Below are 27,236 nucleotides of genomic sequence, written 5' to 3'. Positions count from 1 at the left end.
CAACTGACGGTAATTAATACACATCCGCATAGAACCATCCTTTTTCTTTACAAATAAGACAGAAGCACCCCAAAGAGATACACTAGGCCGAATGAAGCCCTTATCAAGCAATTCCTGTAACTGCTCTTTTAATTCTTTCAACTATGTTGGGGCCATACGATATGGTGGAATAGAAATGGGTTGAGTGCCCGATAACAAATCAATGCCAAAATCAATATCCCTGTCAGGTGGCATACCCGGGAGATCCGCTAGAAATACATCAGGAAAATCCTTTACTATAGGAACTGACTCCATGATAGGAGTATCAATACTAACATCTCTCACATAGGCCAGATACGCATCACACCCTTTCTCAACCATTCATTGAGATTTAAGAAATGAAATAACCCTGCTAGGAACATGATCCGAGGTACCTCTCCACTCTAGCCGCGGTAGACGTGGCATAGCCAACGTCACCATCTTGGCATAACAATCACGAATAGCGTGATAGGGCGACAACAAGTCCATGCCAAAAATAATATCGAAATCCACCATATTGAGCAATAATAAATCAGCTCTGGTCTCAAAACCACTGATAACAATTAAACACGACCGATACACATGGTCCACAATAATAGATTCACCCACGGGTGTAGATACATAAACAGAAGAACTCAAGGAATCACGTGATACGCCCAAATACGAGGCAAAATAAGATGACACATAAGAATAAGTGGAGCCTTGATCAAATAAGACTGATGCATCTCTATGATAGATCGGAATAATACCTGTGATAACAGAATCGAATGCAATTGAATCTGTCCTAGCAGGAAGGGCATAATATCTGGCCCGGCCTCCCCCTCTAGGGCTACCTCTATCTGCCCGACCTCCACCTCTGGTTGGCTATGCAGGTGGAGTGGAAACTGGTGCAGTAATCATGGCCTGAGAAGCCTGAGGGCCCTATAGAATGGGTGGGGCCTGAGAAATTTGTGGAGGTGCACCCCTCCTAAATCTAGGGCAATCCTTCACTATATGACGAGTGTCACCACACTCAAAACAACCCCTCGGAGGACATGGCTGTTGGAACTGGCTCGGGCCTGATCGACTAGACTGCCCGCTGAAAGCACCCCATACAAAAGGTACAGTAGACACTGGCAATGCATAATATGGAACCTGAGGTTTGGAAGTAGCCGGAATACCACTGGAAGCTGGAAGTGCTGAATGAATATGACGGCTCACATAACCTCTACCATGACGGGCTGCAACTAGGGCACGAGAATTATTATATGTGCCAGAATCTCGGGGTCTCTTAGCTTCCATCTCTTCCCTCTCCCGAGTCCACATCCTTCCAATTTCCTAGAAATTGACACCACCTGTTGGTATGTGATGTCCATCTCTAGCTGTTGGGCCATATTGAATCTGATACTAGGGTGGAGACCCTTAATAAATCTGTGAACCCACTCTCGAACAGTAGCAACTAAGGCTGGTGCATGCCTAGCCAACTCACTAAATCGGACCGCATACTCTGACATGGTCATAGAACCCTGGCGCAGCTACTCAAACTCTGCATGCCATGCATCTTTAAGACTCTGAGGAACATACTCCCTTAAGAACATATCTGAAAATTGAGCCCAAGTGAGTGAAGATGCCTCAGCAGGACTATCCAACTCATATGCCCGCCACCACTGGTAGGCTGCTCTTCTAAACTGGAATGCCGTGATAGAAACCCCACTGGAATCCATAATACCCATAGTACGAAGGGTACGGTGACATTCCTCCATAAAACCATGAGCATCCTCTGAAGCTAAACCGCTGAAAATGGGAGGGTGGTACTTCTTGTACCTCTCGAGCCTGAGCTGCCCCCCCTCTGAAACTGATGTCCTAATCTAAGGCCGAACTGGGATAACTGACTGTACTAGTATAACCTCTGGGGAATGGTCAACTTGGGCCTGTGGCTCTGGAGTATGGGAGGCGGGAGTCTGTGCTCCTCCCCCGGCCTGAGATGTGGTAGGAGCAAGTGGAATTAACCCTGCCTGAGCTAGAGTGCAAAACATGCTCAAAAACTGAGCAAGAGTCTCCTGAAGTGAAGGAGTAATATCAGGCGTCTCAGGTGCCTGTTCTCCAACTGGAGCTACTGGTGGATCTGGTGCAGCAGCTCGTGCAGGTGCTCTGACTGCACCACGTGGTCTTCCTCGGCCTCTGCCCCTACCCCGAGCTCTTGCGACTCCAACAGGGGGCGCGGGTGTCTGATCATCGGATACAGTAGTGTGTGTCCTCACCATCTGTGAGAGGATAGAAAGATAATGGTTTAGAACTTTGAAGTCAACAATTGCGCACGATAAGGAATCAAATAAGTGAATATTTTCCTAACAGTTCCATAGCCTCCTGAAGATAGGTATAGACGTCTCCGTACCGATCCACAAGACTCTACTAAACCTGCTTGTGACTCATAACACCTATGAACCTAGAGCTCTGATACCAACTTGTCATGACCCCAAATTCCCTCCGTAGGAGGTCATGATGGCACCTAGTCTCTAAGACTAGGTAAGCCTATCAATGCGAAATAATAATAGATATCTGAAATAAATAAACTACAATTCAAATAATTACAACTCCCAAAATCCGGTAGAAATAAGACACAAGCTTCTAAAAATTTATTCTCTATATCTCTATACATCAGAGTCTAAAGCAAATAAGGAAGACAACATAGTAAGATAGAAGGGGACTCCGGAGTCTGCGGACACTGGCAGATATACCTCGAAGTCTCCGCGTACATCTAGTTTATTGATGTCTGATCTGATAAGATGTACCTGGATCTGCACAAAAAGATGTGCAGAAGCGTAGTATGAGTACACCACAGCGGTACCCAGTAAGTGCCAAGCCTAACCTCGGTAGAGTAGTGATGAGGTCAGGTCAGGCCCTACTGGAAAATAAATAATGGCATGGTAAAATGTTTAACAATATAATAAGATAAAATGATAATGAAAATGAATCAACTAGTATGTCACCCTTTAATTACACCAAATAATGGCAATTAATACCTCGTGAAAATAAAACCGAATTTTTTTCAACTTCAAGAAAATCACAACAATAATCAAAGGCAACTGCGGCCATAAATCAATATCAACAAGGGCACTCCCGAGGTACCGCCTCGTAGTCCTAAATCATAATTAAATTCACAATATCTCATTTTCTTATATCACCGCGGGAGCCTTCACAATTTATTTTAAAGAAAATATTTTTTTTCCGAAATAGTATCCCGCGTTTTAGCCATCCTTATCATACCGCATGACTTCTAGTCGATTCCCCTACTAGCCACGCGTATCAAGCCACCCTTATCTCATTGCATGCGTTTCAACACCCAAACCTTATACCACTGCATGCGTATCAATATCACAATATATCACAATTTGCACCTCAAGTGCCCAAATATTTCAATTTGCCAAAATAAATCAACAACAATATTTTTCCATAATAAAGAGCTCACGGCTCATGCCAAAATAATTCATGATAATATTTTTCCACAATAAAGAGCTCACGACTCCATCACAATTAGTACGAAAATCTCACAAAGTATTCGGCAAATATAATAATTCACAAATTTACTACCTCGTTTTAAATATCAAAATTTTAAATGTAAAATACTTCATTTTTAATAATATTTGAAATTAAAGAAATTCCACCTTTAATTAATACACTGAATAAAAGAAACCAAGTTTCAGCTAACATGTAAAAACAATTAGCAGGAGAAGGTCAAGCAAATTTAAAGTATATAAATATAATCAATACTGGAGAATATAACATGATTTAATAATTTAATTAATATGCAATAGTGATCTACACAATTTAAAAATATAATCTTTCAAATTTAGCCCGTGTACACACTCGTCACCTCGTGTACACGACTTTCATCACATTACAATTATCACATTAATACCAATCCTAGGGAAAATTCCCCCCACACAAGGTTAGACAAGTCACTTACCTCGACTTGCTCCAATTTAACCAAGTAGTATGCCTTTTCCCTAACTTTCCGACTCTGATCGACTCGTATCTAGTCATAATTAATTCAATACAGTCAACAAAAATTATAGAATCAATTTTCATAGGAAAATACTACATTTTTTCAATAAAATCCGAACTTAACTCAAACATTGCCCGTGGAGACCACATCTCGAAATCCGGCGAAAGTTACAAAATATGAACGTCCATTCAACCACGAGTCTAACGATACCAAAATGACGAAATTCCAATAACAATTCGACCCTCAAATCCTCAAATTTATCCGAGATGGTTTTCCAATTTTTTCAACTTAAATCACCAATTAATTGTTAAAAACAGTGATGGATTCGGGTAATCTAACCAAGATTGAGTTAAGAACACTTACCCTGATGTTTTCTCTGAAAATCTCCCAAACATCGCCTCAATCCGAGCTCCAAATCGTTAAAAATAGAAAATGGGACGAAGTCCCATTTGCAGAACTTAAACATTCTGCCCAGTGATTTCTTCTACGCGATCGCGAAGCACAGTCTCTGCAAGCCTACACGATCGCGGGCCTTCTTACGTGATCGCAAAGCATAAAGCGCGTGGCCCAGCTTCTGCCTCGTTTCCTCTTCGCGAACACGGTCTTAGCCACGCGTTCGTATAGTACAGCTTGCCAAACCTACGCGATCGCGGACTCGCCCACGCGATTGCATAGCACAAAATTTCAGCTGCCCAATTAACCCTACGCGATCGCATACCTTATCACGCGATCACGTAGAAGGAAACCAGAACCTGCAGAAACCAGAACTTCAGCTATCAAGCCAAGTGCAAAAATGATCCGTTAAGCATCCGAAACTCACCCGAGCCCCTCGGGACCTCAACCAAATATACCAAATTTTGTTGAGCTCCTTCCGTTAGATATTTTAATTTGCATTAAATTTGTACAAAATTTATTTTTAATTTTTATGTTGATGTACCATATATTTTTCTTTTCTCAGTTGATTTTATCTTCTCTAAAGTCCGAGGAGATACTAAATTTTGTTCAACTGCAACATTCGATGTAGGTTTTTCGTCACTTGCTTTTGGAGACATTACCTTCTCCTGGTTGTCCGGAAATTTCAGTCTTTAAAATATACTAGTTATAGCATAACACAATGTTTGCTCAAGAACAGAACTTCAACACAAGTTTCGAGTTTTCTAGCTAGTCGCTGGCCATTTCTTCAGATGTGTTCTTGTCACGACCCAATCTAACCCTGTCATGATGGCGCCTATCGTGGAACTAGGAAAGCCAACTCATTTCCAAAACAAACCGATATTTTTGTTTCAAAGAAAAATTCAAGGCTATTTAACATAAAAACCTTCGTAAAGGAGTTCAAATCAAAACAAAAGTGCGCAAAAGAGAAGTCCGACATCGGGGTGTCACTAGTCATGAGCATTTACTATAATTTGTCTGACAATTTTGAGACTAACATAGTCTGAAAAATAGCTAAATACAACTAAAGAAAGATAAGAGGGAGAAGAGCAGGGTTGCGATTGCCAGGCAGCTACCTTGCTATCCCCGAGAAAATCTGCAACCAGAATAGTCAACAGCCGCTACCGTGTCCAGCTACACCTGGATCTGCACACAAGGTGCATGGAGTAACGTGAGTATGCCAACTCAGTAAGTAACAACAGTAAGTAAAGACTGAGCAGTAGTGACGAGCAATAAAGCATATAAAGTTCATATCATGAAATCTCGGTGAAATACAACATGCTTTAAAACTCAGTGTTGGAATCAAATCATCTCGTTTAAACCCAGTTCCAGTAAAAATCATTTAAAGATATTTTTCAATAATTTTTCAAACAAAGGCTTAATGCAAAGGTGAGCAAAAATGATAAAATCATAATCAGCCCCTCGGGCAACATCACTTGTATACAGCCCCTCGGGCAAACCTCACAGTCACTCATGCCTCTCGGGCATACCTCACAATCACTCATGCCTCTCGGACATACCTCACAATCACTCATGCCTCCCAGTCATTAAGCACTCGGCACTCGCACTCAGTAGGTACCTGCGCTCACTGGGGGTGTGTACAGACTCCGGAGGGGCTCTTTCATCCCAAGCGCTATATCAAGCCAAATCAGAGCATAAATCACTCAGGCCCTCGGCCTATATTAAACATGTTGCGGCGTGTAGCCCGATCCCATAAATATCCTCACAAATCAGGCCCTCGGCCTAACTCAGTCATAAACCTCTCAAGCCACTCGGGCTCTCAGTAAAAACAAGGTACTCAGCCCAAAATAACATTTATATGCATCAAAACAGGTATAACCATGACTGAGTATATATTTTCAATCGAAAACAGTGAGAGGATAGTAAGAAAAAGGCCCCTAAGGGTCCAAACAGCACTGGCACAAGGCCCAAAACATGGCATTCAGCCCAATTTACAGAAACTCTTTCTAAAACATATAAATATCATATAGTTTCAACAAAATATGCAACTTTACAGTTGCCACGGGATGGACTAAGTCACAATCTCCAATAGTGCACGCCCGTCACCTAGCATGTGCGTCACCTCAAAATAGTATAATGATACGAAATCCGAGGTTTCATACCCTCAGGACTAGATTTACAATCGTTACTTACCTCAAACCGGTCAAATCTCTACCCCACGATGTTCTTCCCTCTCGACTCGGCCTCCAACTTCTCCGAATCTATTCACAATCAGTACAATACCATCAATATACGCTAATGGAATGAATTCTACAAGTAAAACTATCAAATTAGCCTAAAATCCTGAAATCGGCTCAAACCCTCCCCCCAGGCCCACGTCTCGAAATCCGACAAAATTTATAAAACTAGAAATCCCATTTACCCACGAGTCCATATATACAAAATTTATCAAAATCCGACATCATTTGGTCCTTCAAATCCTTAAATTACTCTCCAAAATCCCAAGCCCTAACCCCTCATTTTTACCCCTAATTTCCACCAATTACATGATTAAACAACGGAAAATCACCATAGATAGGAGTATTAGAGCCCAAACAACTTACCTCACTGAAAGCTCTTGAATCACCCTTCAAAAATCACTCCAAAAGCTCCAAAAACTGACTTGAAAATGGTGGAAATGAACCAAAATTCGCGAAGTGTTCTATTTATGGTTTCTGCCTAGGTCTTCGCACCTGCGGCTTATTTTTCCGCGCCTGTGGGATCGCACCTGCGGTCAAGGCGCCGCACCTACGAACTCTACTTAATTCCCCAGCTTCCGCACCTGCGCCCCATGCCTCGCACTTGCGGGCTCGCAGGTGTGGAAAATCCTTCGCGCCTGCGCTCCAGCCTTGGCCTCCCATTTTCCGCATCTGCGCTGCAAATCACGTGCCTGCGGAAGCGCACCTGCACGCTCATATTCCGCTTCTGCAAAAACTGACCAACGACCTCTTCTCCACATCTGCGCACCTTCCCTCCGTGCCTGCGACCTCGCACCTGCTGCTCCCCATTCGCAGGTGCGGAAAAACACTAGAAGTTCAAAAACCAGCAGAAACAGCAGCTTCCAACACCAAAATCAACCCGTTAACCACCCGAGGGCCGCCCGAGCCCGCGGCCCTCGGGACCTCAACCAAAAATACTAACAAGTCATATATCAACATACAAACTTAGTCAAACCTTCGAATCACTCAAAACAATATCAAAACATCAAATTACCCCCGGATTCAAGCTTAAGAACTTCAAATCTTTCGAATTTCACAAACAACGCCGAAACTTACCAAACCACGTCCGAATGACCTCAAATTTTACACACACATCACAAATGATACCACGAACCTACTCTAACTTCCGAAAATCCATTCCGACCCTGATATCAAATTTTTCACTGCCGACCGAAATCGCCAAAAGTTCCAACTTTCGCCAATTCAAACTTAATTCCACTACGGACCTTCAAATCACATTTCGGGCGCACTCTTAAGTTCAAAATTACCTAACGGAGCTAACAGCCCCATAAAAATTCAAATTCGAGATCGTTTACACATAGGTCAATATCCAGTTAACTTTTCCAAATTAAACTTCTAAATAGGAGACTAAGTATCTCATTCCACTCTGAAACCACTCCGAACCCGAACCAACCAACCCGATACATTGTAATATAGCTGAAAAGTACAAAAGGAAGAAGAAATAGGAAAAATGGAGTTATAACTCTCGAAAGGATCGGCCGGGTCGTTACAGTTCTTTTATTTTTAATCATATTAATCTGCTGCGCTACCACTTGACCGAGACTTTCACAAAATAAATAAAAGGTTTTATGGCAAGTACTCAGCATAAATCTCGTCCGAAATCCTATTCCATTATTAAATCCACCATCAAAATAAAGAGAAAAAAAAGACCCAAAAAAAGAAAGATGACAACTTCAGCAGTATCTCATGGATTTGACGAATGTATTTTGAAATAATTATCAGACATAAATCTCTAAATATAAGTTCGATCTAGAGAGAAGAGGGGAGAGAGGAGAGAAAAAAGGAGAAGAGTGTAACTAAATCCCTTGATTGAAGGTACTAATAATGGTTTATGAGCCTTTTAAGGTGGAATGCATATAATTTGTAAGTAATCCTTGTTTAGGGAGAGTAATATACAAAATTAGAATAATTTTGGTAAATAAGTTTCAAATATTGTATAGGAACGAAAAAATCCCAATTAATTTTTAGATGTTAGCCCACCCCTTGTAATTGATATTGTTTTTCATTTTTTTTCATTCTTCTTCTCTTTCACTGTACGACTTTGCACGCCCAAATTCCTCTACCAATTATTCTCCTTCAATTCTCCTTTCAGATTCATTGCTGATAACTTATTTGGATGAAGAAGAAAAAGTAATACATAAAGAAATTAGTTATTCGGAGGCATATGAAATTCAATGTAGAGAACTGTGTTTACCACTAAAATAGGTTGTTGGATCATCAAACTAGAGAGAAGGTGTTGACATTGTCTTAGTCTTATCCTCATTCCACATGTAATTTCAATCTCAGTGGTTTGATTAAAATATTTTTTTTTAAAAAGTCACCATTAAAGGTCGTTCGAAGTTTAGATTTTCGAAATTGGATTTTTTGAGTTTGTTAGTTATTTGGATTTGGCGCTGTCCCAATTGATTGGAATCATCAAGAGAAGTTCAAAACTTAAATTTGAAGTGATTTGGAGTAGATTTGAGTTAAATTTCAGAATAGGTTCAAGAAAGAGGAAGAACTCGTGACACGCTCCATTAATAAGATTCATTTGTATAATAGTGTATAATATTGTATAAACACCTCTTATACACAATATTAATATATTAATTATAAGTATTTGGTGGATTTCTTACATTATCATTACTGTGCTTATATATTATAATATACTTTTATACAACTATATACATAATGTACCTCTATGTATAAAAGTGTATAGGCATCTCTGACGAATTTTTTGTACAATTTTCACTTGCAATTCTTTCAAAAACTAGTCCAAATATCTATCAAATGACTTCAAACTAATAAGTCTATCCAACACCCCTCCAAATTTTTCACAAAATCATATTTAAAATTTAACAAGATTAGCATTGAAGAAGATGAGCTTTTAGGTTTCTCGCGTCTATTTTTGCATTTTTGTAGCTAGGATAGATATGTATAAACTTGGGCAAGAAGAAGAATGAAAACTCATGTATAGTTCACGGCCGAAAATCTGGAGAATAAAAAACCAAAAATCATTTTTCAAATCCGGGCTTATTAAAATCGAGCTACACTATAATGATCCCACTATACAAGAGCAAGGGTCATATTCAAAGCTAGTAAGTTTACGCGATCCTAAAAGACATTTGTTAGTTTACGAAGAAATCAATAGACTAATACCGAACTTAAAATACTATCAAAAAGAATTATTATAAACAGCATACACTTAGGTTAAAAAAATGTGTTAGTCCATAATATGGATTTATTTAAAGCAAATAGTCCATAGAAATGTATAGGTATATATTATCAAGAAAGCTTATATAAGTTTTATCTAAGAATGGTTCAGAGTAATTTAGTGTTAGAGAATTTGCCATTCCATTTTCAAAGACAACCGAGTACAAATTATATTGTATGCTTTACTTTCCGATTCTATCATCCGTATATGATGATTGAACGTAAGGAACTTTCTTAACTGAAGATTTATCACCTAAAAGCTTTTAAAAGAAGAGTGCATGATTGATTGTGAAGAGGAAAAGTGACACATCGATTTTGTTACGTTACTACTTTAAATTATAACAATCATGTAACGTTTCTATTGATTAGGCAGAAATATATTTTTATTAAATGTTGCATCAGTTTCACAATTTTTAAAAGAATATGATCTTTGAGAACATAAATAACAATCGTAATTGATCATAATTTGAGAATACAGCCGTTAAGCTTCTTCAATAGGCACCTTTTCAAGGAAGATGTTTCGCTTTTAGTTTAATTAATGAGTTAAATGGGAAAATAGTACAAAACACCCCAAAAAAATGGAGAAAAAAGATAAATGACAAACGTGTAACAAAAATGGCAAACTCGTTTAGGAATAAAAATCACAAAATATTTATATAACATTTAAATTGAGAAAATATCAGTTACACAAGACTTAAAATAAGAAAAGGAACCAAAACTAACTTTGTGCATGTTACACCCCATGTTTTCGTACATAAAAGTACGCCATGAGTAAATTGATGAAAGTTCGGAAATGAGATATTACATCCCGTATTTTTGTACGTTAAAGTTTTATCGTAAGTTAATCGTTGTAAGTTCGGGAATGAAATTATTTTGAGATTATAAGCATTATGCTATTTCAAACAAGTGATGAGTGAATTCGTGAAGATGAGAGGGTACGCAAATCGAAAAAAAATAAATTTCGTCGAAGGTTACCGATTTGGGATAAAATACGGTATGAGCTACAATACCCGGTATTTTTGGATTAGTACCATACAAGGTACCACATGACCATGGTAGTAAGGTACATAAAGTGTGTCAAGTGAGTAGTATTTAAAATAATTTGAAATAATTCTTAATTACGTGGGTAATTGATTAATAATTGGATTAGTGAGAGATTAATCAGTTGATTAAGAAAAAATGGTGAAAGTTTGGATAAGTTTAAGTGCAAAACGTGGCGGCAAGTTGGATTGCTAGACAATCCTGATAGTGACTAGGTAAATTAGTATCTAGGTGGCTTAATTATTGGACTTTCGGCTGAAAGTCATCCCCAAAATGGGGCCCCACAAAACCTCATAGATAAGTAGATTATCATACATCTTTTAAGTAAGATTTTCATAATGGTCTTTTGTTTGCTAAACAACGGATGATACTTTGCCTAAAAGCCAACTTCTTTGTCCAGCTTGTTGGGAGAAACTTAGCTTTTATTTGAATAGTATCTCTAAAAGTACACTATGTTGAGTGTACAAGCACGGAAAGGAAAAAGAAGCGCAAATTCGGATTGGTCGAGATGCAATTTTAAGAGAGCACGGTATAATCTTTCTCAAGGATATCATACGAATTTTTTCCTACCTCGATCCGTCGTTACGTGTTTTGTCACAATTAACGTGTGTTAGAGGGATTGTCGAGAGAATCTACTCCAGGTATGTTAAGACTATCCCTTCTTTCTTTTTGGCATGATCCAAATAATACAAATGAAACGAGCAAAATACACAACTTTCATAAATGACTCTATTTATAAAAATACTAGGGGTGTCTATATTTTTGATTTCCCCATGCGAATTATTATTATATCTTCTGTTCATGGGTCTCAGAAAAATACGTATTTGATAAAGTTTAGCCAAAAGGTATATTGATTTTTATGGCATTCCGAGAAAATCTTATTAACATATTTCTTATGCATTTCATGCATTTATACATGTACATTGACCCATGACCAGATGGCATTATATACGCGTATATGTGTATATTATATGGATATGGGATATGGGAAAATGTTACGGCGTTATATACGCACCACCACCTGATCAGCTGGTATTCGTTGATGATTTGCCCACAGTGGCCGAAATAATATGATGGGATGCCCTCAGAGGCTTGATGATGTTATGAACACATATACCTATGCATGGTATGACATTTATACGCATATGCATGACATTATAAAAATAAAATTATTCACAGAGCTATGCATACGTACATGTCGAGTCTTTTACTCCATGTTTCTCTCATGTCTATTATTTACTGATTTTTATTTCTTACATACTCGGTACATTATTTGTACTGACGTCCCTTTTTCCTGGGGACGCTGCATTTATATCCGCAGGTCTCGATAGACAGGTCGAGAGTCCTCCAAGTAGGCGATCTGCTCAGCAGAAGATATTGGTGCACTTCATTTGCTCCGGAGTGGCATGTTTGGTCAGTATGATTTAGATGTGTATGGTTTGGTATGGCGGGACTCTGTCCCGACCTTTATGACAATTATATACTCTTAGAGGCTTGTAGACATATGTCGTGTACATGAAAGATTGTACGGCCTTGTCGGCCTATGTTTTGAGTTTATAAATGATGATGTTGGCCTATTAGGCCCGTATGTCATGTGTATATGATGATGTAATAAGAAAGATACGTTACATTGGTACTCGATTGAGTAAGGTACCAGGTGCCCGTCGCGACCCATCGGTTTGGGTCGTGACAGTGCAAATCCTATAAGTTGAAAAATTATTGCCTTTCTTACAGTTGCTCATGCATTTCAAATTTTCAATAATTCGCAAACCAGAGCATTTAAAAAATTTAAGAAAAAATCGCTGACATTATTATTGTATTTATTTTTCTCCAACATTCATTCTTCTATTATGAATGGCAATGGCAGGAATTTTGAGAAAGATTTAAGATTGTGAAAATAATAGAAGGTAGGAAAAGGATATAGCCGAAGAAATATAAAGTAAATTTTACATGCTTGTTAAGAAATTGAAGAGTAATGATTGTTGGAAAAGATATTTCAAAGAAAAAGAAAAGGAAAGTGAACTTAGGTGCATGCAAAAAAAACGTATTATGCAAGCGTTACAACTGTTGGGGAAGTGGTGGGAGAAATAATAGGAGAAGTAGAAGAAAATAGGGGAAGTGCATTTAAAAGATTTGAAGAAGTGCCTTTTCGATTTGTAATTAAGATAGCAAATAAACGGTCAAAGAAGGAAAATTTGTGAGAATTAAGAAAAATGTGTATTCTCGTCAAAGAAGACATGCCATGTCATCAGCCAATACCCCTAAATTATATATATATATTCGAAATTCGGATGAATTAAATCCTACTATAATTAATCGTAATTTATTCCACTAAAAACTGCAATTGAACTGAGGAGGGGTGTGTCTATCTCTGAGAGCCAGTTCATGTTTGTCGCGCCCCGTTTTCTCGCGAAAGCGGGCCTCGATGTGCGACAACTCTTTTGGATGGAAGATGGAGTGTTTAAGAGAAAAGTCGCCACCTAACGCTTTTTAAGGTGAGTTAGGGAACCTATTATGCAGATAACTCTGTTTGACTAGTCAACGCCACCACACATCGGGTAAGGGCTCAAATTACCTCAAAGAGAAGGTGTTAGGCACTCTTCGAGGTTCACAACTATGGGTCCTGGCCGAACTTAAGACTATGTGGATTATAATTAGGCAAGATAAACAAAGAGAGTACGAGTCAAATGAATTTATTAATACAATGAGAAGTAAGGATTATAAGGATATAACTATTGATCTATGTCGAAGTGTGTACAACAAGTATATAAAAGGATATGGGGTCCTAAGTTTTTTTAGCCTAAAGGATCACCCCGTGCAACATAAATAATACTTCACAACTCCCTTGAGGTAAGGAGTTACTCATATTATTCAGCGGGCACAAACTATCATCTCCCGCTACCCGATTACTATGTTAAAGTTATTTACCTAAGCGCTCTAATTCAATTCTAAGTCGTGCCCTATGTGTGCACTACCCGTCCTATACCTATGGTCCAGGAGGCATTGGACCTCTGTTTAGGATGGTTCTAGACATAACTTAGGACGCTCAAAATGATAAAACTAGGCGACATACAAAATAAATTAGACTTCAAATGAGAGCAGTTAAAGGCTCAAGTTAGCCTCCACACTTGGACAATAAATGCACGTAAAATAGGTTCTCACATTGAGCATTGGACAGTTTCAGAACTGAAGCCAATTAGAAATCATTAAGCCTTATAGACATGGTTTCTATGTGACCTTGGATTCAAACGCGCTTTTATGACATTACTGCTTCTAGTGGCTTAGACGAGGAAGCAGTAAACCATTTGCTGTTAACGCTGGTTTTAGATACCAGTTTTAGAAAGGTGACATTGTCCTACAGACATGATATCCAATAGTGGCATAGTTAAGCAAATGAAAATAGTTCTGGGAACCCAGCCTTGACAAGGGGATAAACAATATTAAGCGAATGACAGTATCCTATAGGCAAGATCTCTAACAATTGACAATCGAACCTTTATTTTATAACACTTTACCTCTCTGAACAGGTTATCTAGACGGAGCAATAACAATAACAGTAGCTAATTAATTAGTCAAGGTCTTATAGGCATGATTTCTAGGTGAAAATAGAACATAAGCTAGTGAGATCCTATAGGCATGGTATTTAATAAATATGCTATAATCATACAAAACGAAAGAAAGTTCACTAGCATTTATTTCCTGTATGCTGTCTAGTAGCACATATCAGTAGAATAAATAGAGGGTTAACACCCGTTCCTTGATGGTAGACAAGTTATGTGAGTGTGTGAGTTTCCTAAAGGCATGATTTCTTCCAGTGGAAGTTAAATGGCATATACAAAAAGTCGGATAATAAGTAAATCACATGAATCCTATTATCACGACCCAAAATTCAACTAGTCATGATGGTACCTAACCCAACCCGCTAGGTAAGCCAATTACCAACTATCTAATTCCAATGAAATTAATAAGGCAATTAATAAAAATAAAATATCTAAAACCAATAAATTTCTCCAAGAACTAGTAGTACAAATCATGAGCTTCTAAGAATAGAGTTTACAAAGCTGGTATGAAGTAAATACATCATCTGTTTGAAAAATACATAAACAGAGTTTTATGAATCTAAGGCTACCATGAATAAGAGACAGCTACAACTGAAACGCATGTACATCTTCATATCCACCTCCCAACGAACACAACAATATCAGCAGCCAACATCTGCACGCAAGATGCAGAAATATAGTATGAGTACAACCGACCACATGTACTCAATAAGTAACAAACCCAACCTTAGGTTGAAAGTAGTGACGAGCTTGTACCAAGGTTGGGTCCCAACTTCAATAACCAACAATAGTTCATAACAACTTAAACAAGTAATACCAGAAGTAACTCAACAAACAAATGCTAAGCAAAAACATGATTTCTGAAAATAGTTCTGCCTTTCAAGTACATCAATGAAAACCCAAATCATTTACCGGAGTTGCCAAAAATATGAATAAATTTGGAAACAGTAATTTTTCCAAAATCCTTTTAATAATAAATAAGATGTTTCATTTTTTCTTTCCAGATAACCAGTGTAAAACAAATGCATCACTATGCCCATCTGCCAACATGTGTGAGAAATCATGAATGATGTAACAACGTACAGCATGAGGAAAAATACATTTTTATGCCTGTATGTCATGTGTGCATATCAATGCAATGTATCTCAGAGATGAACTCATATGCATACTCTCAGAGTATCAATTCACCCAGTCCTCCCCATCACTCATTCCTCACAGTCACTCAATCCTCCCAATCGCTCAGCACTCGCACTCGACACTCTACACTTGGCACTCGCACTCAGTAGGTACCTGTACTCACTTGGGGGAGGGGCTCCTTCAGCCCAAGCACTGTAATCTGCACGGACAACTCATGTGCTACACGGATAACTCACGTGCTATAGTATCAATATCTGGATCCACACAGACAACTCACGTGCTGTACGGACAACTCACGTACTATAGTATTAATATCTGGATCCGCACGGATAACTCACGTGCTGCAGTATCAACATCTGGATCCACACAGACAACATCTGGCCTGCCGCGGCGTGCAGCCCGATCCCATAATTATCCTCACAATCAGGCCCTCGGCCTCACTTAGTCATCAATCTCTCCAGTCTCTTTCTCATGGTCTCACAATGTCATGAAAATAGCCCGAAAATGATGATATGATGTATCAATAAATAACAACAGAGACTAAGATATGATATGTAATGACATGAATATGACTGAGTATGAATTTTCAATTGAAAATAAATAATTCACAGCAATATGACCTCTGTGGGTCCCAATAATACTGGCACATAGCCTAAACATAATTTTTAATGTGATTCTCAGCTCAATTTCTTTAGCACATAAAACTATATAGAAAATTCCAAGATTATTTGACCACAAAATTTCACGGAAATAATTATGTCACAATTTTCAAGGTGCACGCCCACACGCCCGTCACCTAGCATGTGCATCACCTCCCAACAATTCACATAATAAATATATTCAGGGTTCATACCCTCAACTCCAAGATTAGAAGAGTTACTTGCCCCGAACAAGCCGAATGCGTAACAACTTCCGAATGGCTCAAATCGAGTCACAATTAATTTGATTCAGTCAACGTAAATTATATGAATTTATTCCATATCAAAATACTAATTTTTCCACAAAATTCGAAATTACACTAAAACATTGCCCATGGGGCCTATATCTCAGAACCCGATAAAAGTTATAAAATATGAACGCCCTTTCAACCACGGGTCCAACCATACCAATTTTACTCAAATCCGACGTCAACTCGACCCTCAAATCTCCAAAATAAACCAAGAGGTTTTTTCACAATTTTCTAACTTAATTCACCAATTAAATGTTAAAAACAAGCATGGATTCGGGTAATTTAACCAATATTGAGTTAAGAACACTTACCCCGTTGTTTCCTCTGAAAATCTCCCAAATATCGCCTCTTCCCAAGCTCCAATCAGTCAAAAATAAAAAATGGGACTAAGTCCCATTTTCAGAACTTAAGCTCTCTGCCCAGACATTTGCTCTACACGGTCGCGAACATTCCCACGCGATCGCGAAGAACAGTTTTCCACAACCCAGATTTAAACCTACGCGATCGTGAACTTTCCCACGCGATCGTGATCGTGATTCACAACATCACAGACCTACACGATCGCGGACTCGCCCACGCGATCGCGAAGCACAAAACGCGTGACTTCTACAAAACGCTCCACTTACTCTACGCGAACGCGACCTTCTTCACGCGTTCGCGAGTCACAAAATCTCAAAGCTAGGCGATCGCATCCCTCTTCATGCGATCACGAAGCATAAAACTCAGCAGCCCTCAATTAACCTTACGCGATCGCGAAGCACTAATCCTCTACTAACCAACTAAACCTAGGCGATCGTGTATAAGGAAATCATATACAGATATTAGAAAATTCCAGCAGCTGTTTAAGTCAAAATTTTGATCCGTTAACCATCCAAAACTCACCCGAGGCCCCTGGAACCTCAACCAAATATACCAATAAGTCCTAAAACAATATACGAACTTAGTAGAACCCTCAAATCACATCAAACAACGCTAAAACCATGAATTACACCCCAATTCAAGCCTAATGAACTTTGAAAATTCTACAAACGACTCCGAAACCTATCAAATCACGTCCGATTGACCTCACATTTTGCATGAAAGTCATAAATGACATAACAGACCTATTCAAATTTTCAGAATCGTATTTCAACCCCGATATCAAAAAGTAAACCCCAAGGTCAAACATCCCAAAAAATTGACATTCGCCATTTCAAGCTTAATTCAACTACGGACCTCCAAATAATTTTTCGGGCACGCTTCTAAGTCCAAAATTACCATACGGAGCTATTGGAATTATCAGAATTCGAATTCGAGGTCATTTACACATAAGTCCTCATCCGGTTGACTTTTCTAACTTAAAATTTTAATTATGAGACTAAGTGTCTCATTTCACTTCGAATTCTTTCCGGACTCGAACCAACTAACCCGATAAGTCATAAATCAACTATAAAGCATAAATTGAGCAAATAATTGGGGGAACGGGGTTATAATACTCAAAATGACCGGCCGGGTCGTTACATTCTCCCCTACTTAAACATACGCTCATCCTCGAACGTGCCAAGAGTTGTTCTTAACCTTCAAAGCTCTATTACACCTTACCACACACATACCCGGGGATGATCTCACATCACCCTATTCTATATAGGCCTGACCACACAACATAGCTAAAAATTATTAATTTAACCTTAGCCCAAAATCCATGGAGCCAAATTTCTAACATCCAGAATTCTTTTCAAGACCCGAATCTCACATCTACACACTGTATAAGCCTGAACAAGCTGTATCCAGCCATAACCATAATCCCAGATATAATCACATAACATACTGCACAACTCGCATACTCGTAGCACCATTTCAGATCACAGTAACTACTCAAAACCAACCAAGTACTAGTATAAAACCCCACATTCAACAGAACCTCATTCTGAAACCTTTGTACACTGCCAATGATGAAAGAAAAAATCAAAAACTTATAACCACTCATCAGATCAACTAGCCATGGAGATCTCTAGCCCCAACCAGAACCATAATCCTCTCCTAAGCTGACTTTCAATATTATCCTCCCGAATATACCATAATCAAGACTGATAGTACCCATTCTAGGTCCAATGACCTTATATTATTAAACACAACTATCCCATAGGGATGCCACATCAATATAACTCAAGCCACAATTGCACAATCTTTGTACCCAAATATGGGAGATGTCTCAAGGAAGAGAACCGTATTACAAGTTCAACAAGTACCACGACAACCGCAATGTTACAACCAACTCCTCAAATTTTGTGAAGAGAATAACTATAGATGAATGTGCTCAATTATAGAGGAAGGAAATTAATAGATCAAATAAATTATTATAGAAATAGAATTCCCACACATGGCACGGACAACTCACGTGCCAATAATATGAATCGCCCGGCATGGTCACGGGCCTCCAGTCCCAGCATATCATACATAAGCAATTAAACAAGTATACTTGTATATGATAATGAAATAAGATTCTCATGCTCATGGACTGGTAGAAATAGCACGCCATAGTGTAAGCACGTGCAAAGTCTGCTATCACACTTCAAATCGGCAATGTTTTTAACGCAGAATTAGTAACTACCCCGTTTATTTAGGGAATCATCTTCTTTGTAACCTCAAGTATAGCCCAGATAGTTCTCAACAAGGTACGAATACAGTAAACGTTATAACTTTACGCTTAACAGTCAACTCTAGGCATAATATAGCCTAAGCATTCTTCCGAGTATAAACACTTGCTCTAATGACCGCACATGGGCTCAAACCTCACATATATACACACTCATAGCGCATAGCTATCACAAATAATTAACGCAACTAGTGCCTCCACCGAGTTTTAAATAAAATAGTCACCTCAAATAGGTCGCAACCCTGAAACAATATACTTCTGAGAACTCCCAGTCTCCAAATTCATCGAACACATGAATCACCGTAACTGATCCCAACTTAAGCACTAAAATGACTAACATATTTTCCATTCACGATAATCCCATGAGGAATACTTTCATAATTCTTCCGTGCCACATAACAATAATTTGAATATCAGCAGTCTATCAAACAGGTGAGTACTGCAATACCGATGAACATCCGTAAGTCAAAACACAACGCGCCTTCTGAAATGTGCACCCTTATCAGGAATTACCAAGCAGTTAGAACATTCATCAAAATATTTGAAACTGACCATGTTGTCCAACATTCGTTACCTTCTCTTCAAGACTGAACTGTTACCTTGTACATGTAAATCCTAATCCCGCACAACAAACCACCTATTATGCCATCATGTGACAAGCACAAGAATCCCATTATCAACTCTGAGTCACCAGTAAATTACATACCTGGTTAGTTAGAAACCTTTCTCTTGCTTCCTTCCAGGAGGAAATCATAATACACAACATATTTCCCACACCAGTAGAAAATATCCGGTTCAAACCATGGTAGAAACCATCAAGAACACTTTGAAATCCATCTGCATATAACCAAGCTATTATAACTAAATTCCTCTAACTCGACCAAACCATGTAGGTCACCAAACCCAAGAATATTGCCACCAAAATATCTGTAGAGTCTCACCACATCATAATTACCCCTATAAATACTTCAATCGAAACACCCACTCTGAAAATACCTTATTTGAGTCTAAGGTCGTTTCATTCACCTTCCTGACACCGAAATATAAAATCCATAATGATATACAAAAATGCCACAAGTCTCGACATCATCCAGCTTAAATATCAGATTTTAGCCATAAACTAATCTGCCAAAAATTCTCAATTGTTATATATTAATCTCGAATCCATTAGAACTTACTCGAGAGTCACCCCCTTTGTTCAAATCCACATTACACCGCCCAAGTGGTCCAAAAGGCACGTGCCCCATTAGCACAACAGCACTCAAAGAAGTAACTCTACTTTAATACCACCTATCAAATTTATACTCCGTGCGCACTACATCATTCACAAATAACAACTCACTTATCCCACAATTTTCATATACTCATAAGTGCAATATAACCCGTATCCAGGAAATTTCCTTACTCGAGTTATCCTCGATCTCAACTTCTGCAAGTCATAACTAACCCACCAGTATGCTTCAGCCCAAAACTAAACCTTTACATTAAACCATGAAATTGAATTATCAATAGCAGGCTCCCCCACTTGGCTCAAAGCCATAGATTAAAATATTCCATAACTCACAATACCAATACTCTATTACTGCCATAATGCCACAGTCAGTTCAACGAAACTTCTTCTCAAACTCATGCAACGCCAACCATAAAAATATCCCAAATCATCCGCTAAGCTCGCAATCATTCTCTTGACACTCAAGTCAACTTTCTCAGCCATATTCAAATTCAAATCTCCACACATATGCCCTGCTGGCAGAAAAGAAACTCTCCAATCACATATAAGTAACATACCTACGTAAATTACTCCGTAGGGGATAACCTACATGCTTAGCCTCAAATTGGTATCTTGTTATACTCTTTCGCAGTTACAATTACTATGAAATCACTTAATCTTTTTGAGTCCAAACTCATTAACCAGACATGAGAATTTAATTTGTCCCTAAATTTAACAACGCGAAAGATCCTTCAAAACATTCACACTCAAGACTGTATGTCACATCAAAATGAAAATCAACCACCCAATGGCCTTCCTTTACATTTCAAGGAAACACTTCTCGTCACATTCAAATCGTCTTAACACATCCCGCAGTTACATTATACTCATCACAAAGCCATTCCACCGCTCATCGAGCCATAAATTTCACTCGTAGGGACATCACTGGACATATGAGTCAAAATGTACAAGTTACAACTGAAGTTACAGAGCTTAAGTTGCGGTCCAACCATGGCCTCAAGTCCTCCAGACTGTCCCATCACCAAAACACAGAATACTCACCTCGAACCTCATCCATGGAATCACAAGCCGACGATGCACAGCTGATACCGAGTGCTTATGTGCGCATACGAATGTGTTGAAGGAATTCAAAGAGTTATATTTCAAGCTGAATCAATTCCGCACGATAAAGAAAGAAATATGGAAAATTATCCTAAATGCCCTGTAGCCTCTCGAAGATAAGTATGGACGTCATCATACCGATCCGCAAGACTCTACTAGACACATGCTCATAACTTGTTGAACTTATGAACCTAGAGCTTTGATACCACCTTATCACGACCCAAAATTCAACTAGTCGTGATGACACCTAACCCAACCCGCAAGGTAAGCCAATTACCAACTATCTAATTCCAATGAAATTAATAAGGCAATTAATTAAAAGAAAATATATAAAACTAATACATTTTCCCAAGAACTGGTAATACAAATCATGAGCTTCTAAGAATAGAGTTTACAAACCTGGTATGAAGTAAATAAATCATCTATTTGAAAAGTACATAAATAGAGTTTTATGAATCTAAGGCTACCATGAACAAGAGGCAGCTACAACCGGAACACAGGTACATCTTCAGATCCAGCTCCCAACGAACACAACAACATCAGCAGCCAACATCTGTACGCAAGGTGCAGAAGTGTAGTATGAGTACAACCGACCACATTTACTCAATAAGTAACAAACCTAACCTTAGGTTGAAAGTAGTGACGAGCTTGTACCAAGGTCGGGTCCCAACTTCAATAACCAACAATAGTTCATAACAACTTAAACAAGTAATACCAGAAGTAACTTAACAATCAAATGCTAAGCAAAAACATGATTTCTGAAAATAGTTATGCCTTTCAAGTACATCAATGAAAACCCAAATCGTTTACCGGAGTGGCCAAAAATATGAATAAGTTTGGAAACAGTAATTTTCCCAAAATCCTTTCAATAATAAATAAGATGTTTCATTTTGTCTTTCCAGATAACCAGTACAAAACAAATGCATCACTATGCCCATCTGCCAACATATGTCAGAAATCATGAATGATGTAATATCGTACAACATGAGGAAAAATACATCTCTATACCTGTATGTTATATGTGCATGTCAATGCAATGTATATCAGAGATGAACTCATATGCATACTCTCAGAGTATCAATTCACTCAGTCCTCCCCATCACTCAATCCTCACATTAACTCAGTCCTCACAGTCACTCAATCCTCCCAATCTCTCGGCACTCGCACTCAGTAGGTACATGCGCTCACTGGGGGTGTGTACAGACTCCGGAGTGGCTCCTTCGGCCCAAGCGCTGTAATCTTCACGGATAACTCACGTGTTGCATGGACAACTCACATGCTATAGTATCAATATCTGGATCCGCACGGATAACTCACGTGCTGCACGGACAACTCATGTGCTATAGTATCAACATCTAGATCCGCACAGACAACTCACGTGCTATAATAAGCCATTGTGGCCTGCTGCGGCGTGCAGTCCGATCCCATAATTATCTTCACAATCAGGCCCTCGGCCTCACTCAATCATCAATCTCTACAGTCTCTCGGGTTCACAATGTCATGAAAATAGCCTGAAAATGATGATATGATGTATCAATAAATAACAACAAAGACTGAGATATAATATGTAATGACATGAATATGACTGAGTATGAAATTTTCAATTTAAAACAAATAATTCACAGCAATATGACCTCTGTGAGTCCAAATAATACTGGCACATAGCCTCAACATGATTTTTAATATGATTTTCAGCTCAATTTCTTTAGCACATAAAACTATATAGAAAACGCCAAGATTATTTGATTACAAAATTTCACGGAAACAATTATGTCATAATTTCCATGGTGCACGCCCACACGCCCGTCACCTAGCATGTGCGTCACCTCCCAACAATTCACATAATACATATATTCAGGGTTCATACCCTCAGCTCCAAGATTAGAAGAGTTACTTACCTCGAACAAGCTGAATCCAATATTGAGCAAGCTAAACAATGCTCCAGAAATTCCATTCTGCGCATAACAACTTCCGAATGGCTCGAATCTAGTAACAATTAATTTGATTCAGTCAACCCAAATTATAAGAATTTATTCCATATCAAAATACTATTTTTTCCACAAAATCCAAAATTACACTCAAAAATCGCCTCGGAACGTGACAAAAGTTATAAAATATGAACGCCCTTTCAACCACGGGTCCAACTATACCAATTTTACTCAAATCCGACGTTGACCCAACCCTCAAATCTCCAAATTAAACCAATAGGGATTTTCACAATTTTCTAAATTAATTCACCAATTAAATATTAAAAACAACCATGGATTCGGGTAATTTAGCCAATATTGAGTTAAGAACACTTACCCCATTGTTTCCTCTGAAAATCTCCCAAAATTCGCCTCTTCCCGAGCTCCAATCCGTCAAAAATGGGCCCATTTTCAGAACTTAAACTCTCTGCCCAGACATTTGCTCTACACGGTCATGAACATTCCCACGCGATCGCGAAGAACAGTTTTCCACAGCCCAGATTTAACCCTACGTGATCGCGGACTTTCCCACGTGATCGCGATGCACACCATCACATACCTATGCGATCGCGGACTGCCCAGGCGATCGTGAGGCACAAAACGCGTGACTTCTACCTCCGCTCCACTTACTCTACGCGAACGCGACCTTCTTCACGCGTTCGCGAGTCACAAAATCTGAAAGCTACGCGATCGTATCCCTCTTCACGCGATCGCGAAGCACAAAACTCAGCAGGCCTCAATTAACCTTACGCGATCACGGATATCCCCACGCGATCGCAAAGCACTAAACCTCTACTGTCCAACTAAGCCTACACGATCGTGCATAAGGAAATCAGATACAGATATCAGAAAATTCCAGCAGCTGTTTAAGTCCAAATTTTGATCTGTTAACCATCCGAAACTCACCCGAGGCCCCTAGAACCTCAACCAAATATACTAACAAGTCCTAAAATATCATACGAACTTAGTTGAACCCTCAAATCACCTCAAACAATGCTAAAACCATGAATTACACCCCAATTCAAGCCTAATGAATTTGAAATTTCCAATTTCTACAAACGACTCCGAAACCTATCAAATCACGTCCGATTTACCTCAAATTTTGCATGCAAGTCATAAATGACATAACAGACCTATTCAAATTTTCAGAATCAGATTTTGACCCCAAAGTCAAAAAGTCAATCCCCCGGTCAAACTTCCCAAAAATTCGACTTTCGCCATCTCAAGCTTAATTCCTCTACGGACCTCCAAATAATTTTTCGGACACGCTCCTAAGTCCAAAATCACCATACGGAGCTGTTGGAATTATCAAAATTCGAATCTGAGGTCGTTTATACATAAGTCCCCATCCGGTCGACTTTTCTAACTTAAATTTTCAATTATGAGACTAAGTATCTCATTTCACTCTGAATTCCTTCCGGGTCCGAACCAACTAACCCAATAAGTCATAAATCAACTGTAAAGCATAAATTGAGCAAAAAATGGGGGAATGAGGTTATAATACTCAAAATGACATGTCAGGTCATTACACATATGGGCATGTTTTCTACCCTTGCATGCAAATATCAGAGTATACCCGTTCCCCAGTTTCACTATCACCCCAATCGTTCATTACAGAGTTATTACAGACCCAATGATAAACGTAATTATAAAATATTATACAAGCAGTGACAGTAGGCCACATCATGCCTAAAAGGAAATACCCAACATTGCCTGGGCCTTCAACAACTCTCACATAGCATATCGAGATTCCCAACAGGGAACTATATTCATCAGCACAACCCAGAAGCCATAGGAGAACTCAAGCCAAACCAAACAGCCATAGATTGACCAATATTACCCAGATATTGAATCACTTAAACCAACCAGTTTACATATTCAGTAGACAGTAGGAAGAAAGAGTTGAGTATTAGAGATAACTCAGGTCTCAATAGTAAAGAGAGTGGCTAAAAGACCCCAAATCCTAGTGTGTCAGAGTTCACAATGGTCTCAAATGGACCCCGAGCAGTGCTCACACTAGAGAGGTCAGTAGTAAGAGTCTTGGTGGCCTTGGCTTTCAGCCGGCCAAGAATGATAGGTTCAGAATAGCATAGGTAACAAATGAGAGGGAGAGAACAATGGTTAAGGGACAGAATTTGAAGAGATGCACTTGTATTTTAGAAAGCAGACATAGCAAAGTTGTCTAAAATACAAAACATACTAGTTAAGAAGGTCAACAAGACTTAGAGGTAGGTTGCTATTACAGGTTTAACACTTAGCAAGAAGTGACATATTGGCAGAAAACACATTGAGATAAAAAAGGAGAGTTGAATTTTCTGAGATTACAAGATTAACACACAAAGATGCATAATACCAAACAAGTCTGAGTAAGGCACTAACTTAAAGGGTTAAAGCCTAAGGGTTCAAATCGTGCTGAATATCCTCCACAATACCAGAAAGCAGACATACCAATTTATCACTAAGACAAACAGTCTTAAATATTGTAAGGAAACACAGATTAAGATAGCTACTCTAAAGTCTCAAATAATCACTAAAGGAATATGGAATTAAGTAAGCCAAAGACATTCTGAGTGATACAATAGAAGGGGAGCAAGTCGCAGATTATAACACATTACAGATGTGAGGCAGTCATTGCAAGGATTCAAAGTAGAGTAGGAAAGCAAACTCATGTCAAACAGTGATGTAGACATTCAAGTACTAATACATTAGGCTAAATAAACTTAATAGAGTCTAAATTATTCAGGTGAAACATATTCAAATAACATATCTCAAAAAACTGGAGATTTTAAGTAAAAGGCCAAATGCTAAAGAGGTTCAAATCAGAATACGAGTGCAATGCTAGTAAAGTTACACATAGAGATAGTCTAAGAGAACATTTAGTTCATGAAATTCAGGGGCGTGAATATGCAGGACATGACCATAGAAGAATGAAACCGTAAAACCAAGAGACTTACCAGTTATCAGTTGAATAAACAAACAACAAGAAAGAACAAATTCCACAGTGCTCTGGATGTCAACAGAGACCAAAAACCTAGATTCTTACTGCGTCAGAGTTCTCAAGGGCATCAAATAAACCCCGGGCAATGCTCGCACCAAGAAAAGTTGAAAATCGAATCCCAGTGGCCTTGGCTTTCAGCCGGCCAAGAGTTAGAGTATAAAACAAGAGAATAAGAGACCAATAGAGTAATAGCTTCAATTTTTAGTGAATCCGGGTGATTCCTCCTCCTTTTCAAAGGGGAAAGGGGAGGGGTTTATATAGTAGTAGGAATCAAGAGAACAAACAAGGAAAATAATCAATCAAACATAAATATGGAAAGATAGTACCACATGCTATCAGTAATGGAACGGGCAAAAGAAAAGGAAAAAATTTCGAACCCTAATTCGACAGAAATCAAGGAATCGACCAATGGTTTGGTGAATTAGCTTCATATCGCCTTGCCATGAATGTATATAGAAGGAATATCATCTGGATCTTGAATATTGAAGGCAGTTTTCACATGATTCAGGCCTGTTACTTGCCAAAAATAGGCAAGTACTAAGTGATATCGAAAATCATGTAAGTAACACGTAGATGGAGCATATATAGAAGGCAAATTGTGGAGAGATTCTATATTAGAACTAGAGTTGGGAGATTTAGAAGAGGCGACTGCTAGGGTTTGAGAGGAGAAGAGAGAACAGATGGAGGGAAGTGGGGCGATGGTCTTTAGGGAAATGGGGATTAGGGTTAGAGGGTTGGGTAATTAAAAGC

General features: G+C 38.7%; 1 long non-coding RNA gene across 1 annotated transcript; it reads left to right on the top strand.

Annotated features, from left to right (window-relative positions):
- The first annotated feature begins 11,251 nt into the window (after window positions 1-11,251).
- Window positions 11,252-12,544, top strand: LOC142168398 (uncharacterized). Its single transcript, XR_012698264.1, has 2 exons — window positions 11,252-11,549; window positions 12,230-12,544. It is a non-coding gene; the product is annotated as an uncharacterized LOC142168398 (long non-coding RNA).
- The last annotated feature ends 14,692 nt before the right edge of the window (window positions 12,545-27,236 follow it).

Source organism: Nicotiana tabacum, chromosome 13 (genome assembly GCF_000715075.1).
Source record: "Nicotiana tabacum cultivar K326 chromosome 13, ASM71507v2, whole genome shotgun sequence".
In the NCBI taxonomy this organism is placed as follows: Eukaryota; Viridiplantae; Streptophyta; class Magnoliopsida; order Solanales; family Solanaceae; genus Nicotiana; species Nicotiana tabacum.
This window is presented reverse-complemented; position numbering and strand designations above follow the sequence as displayed.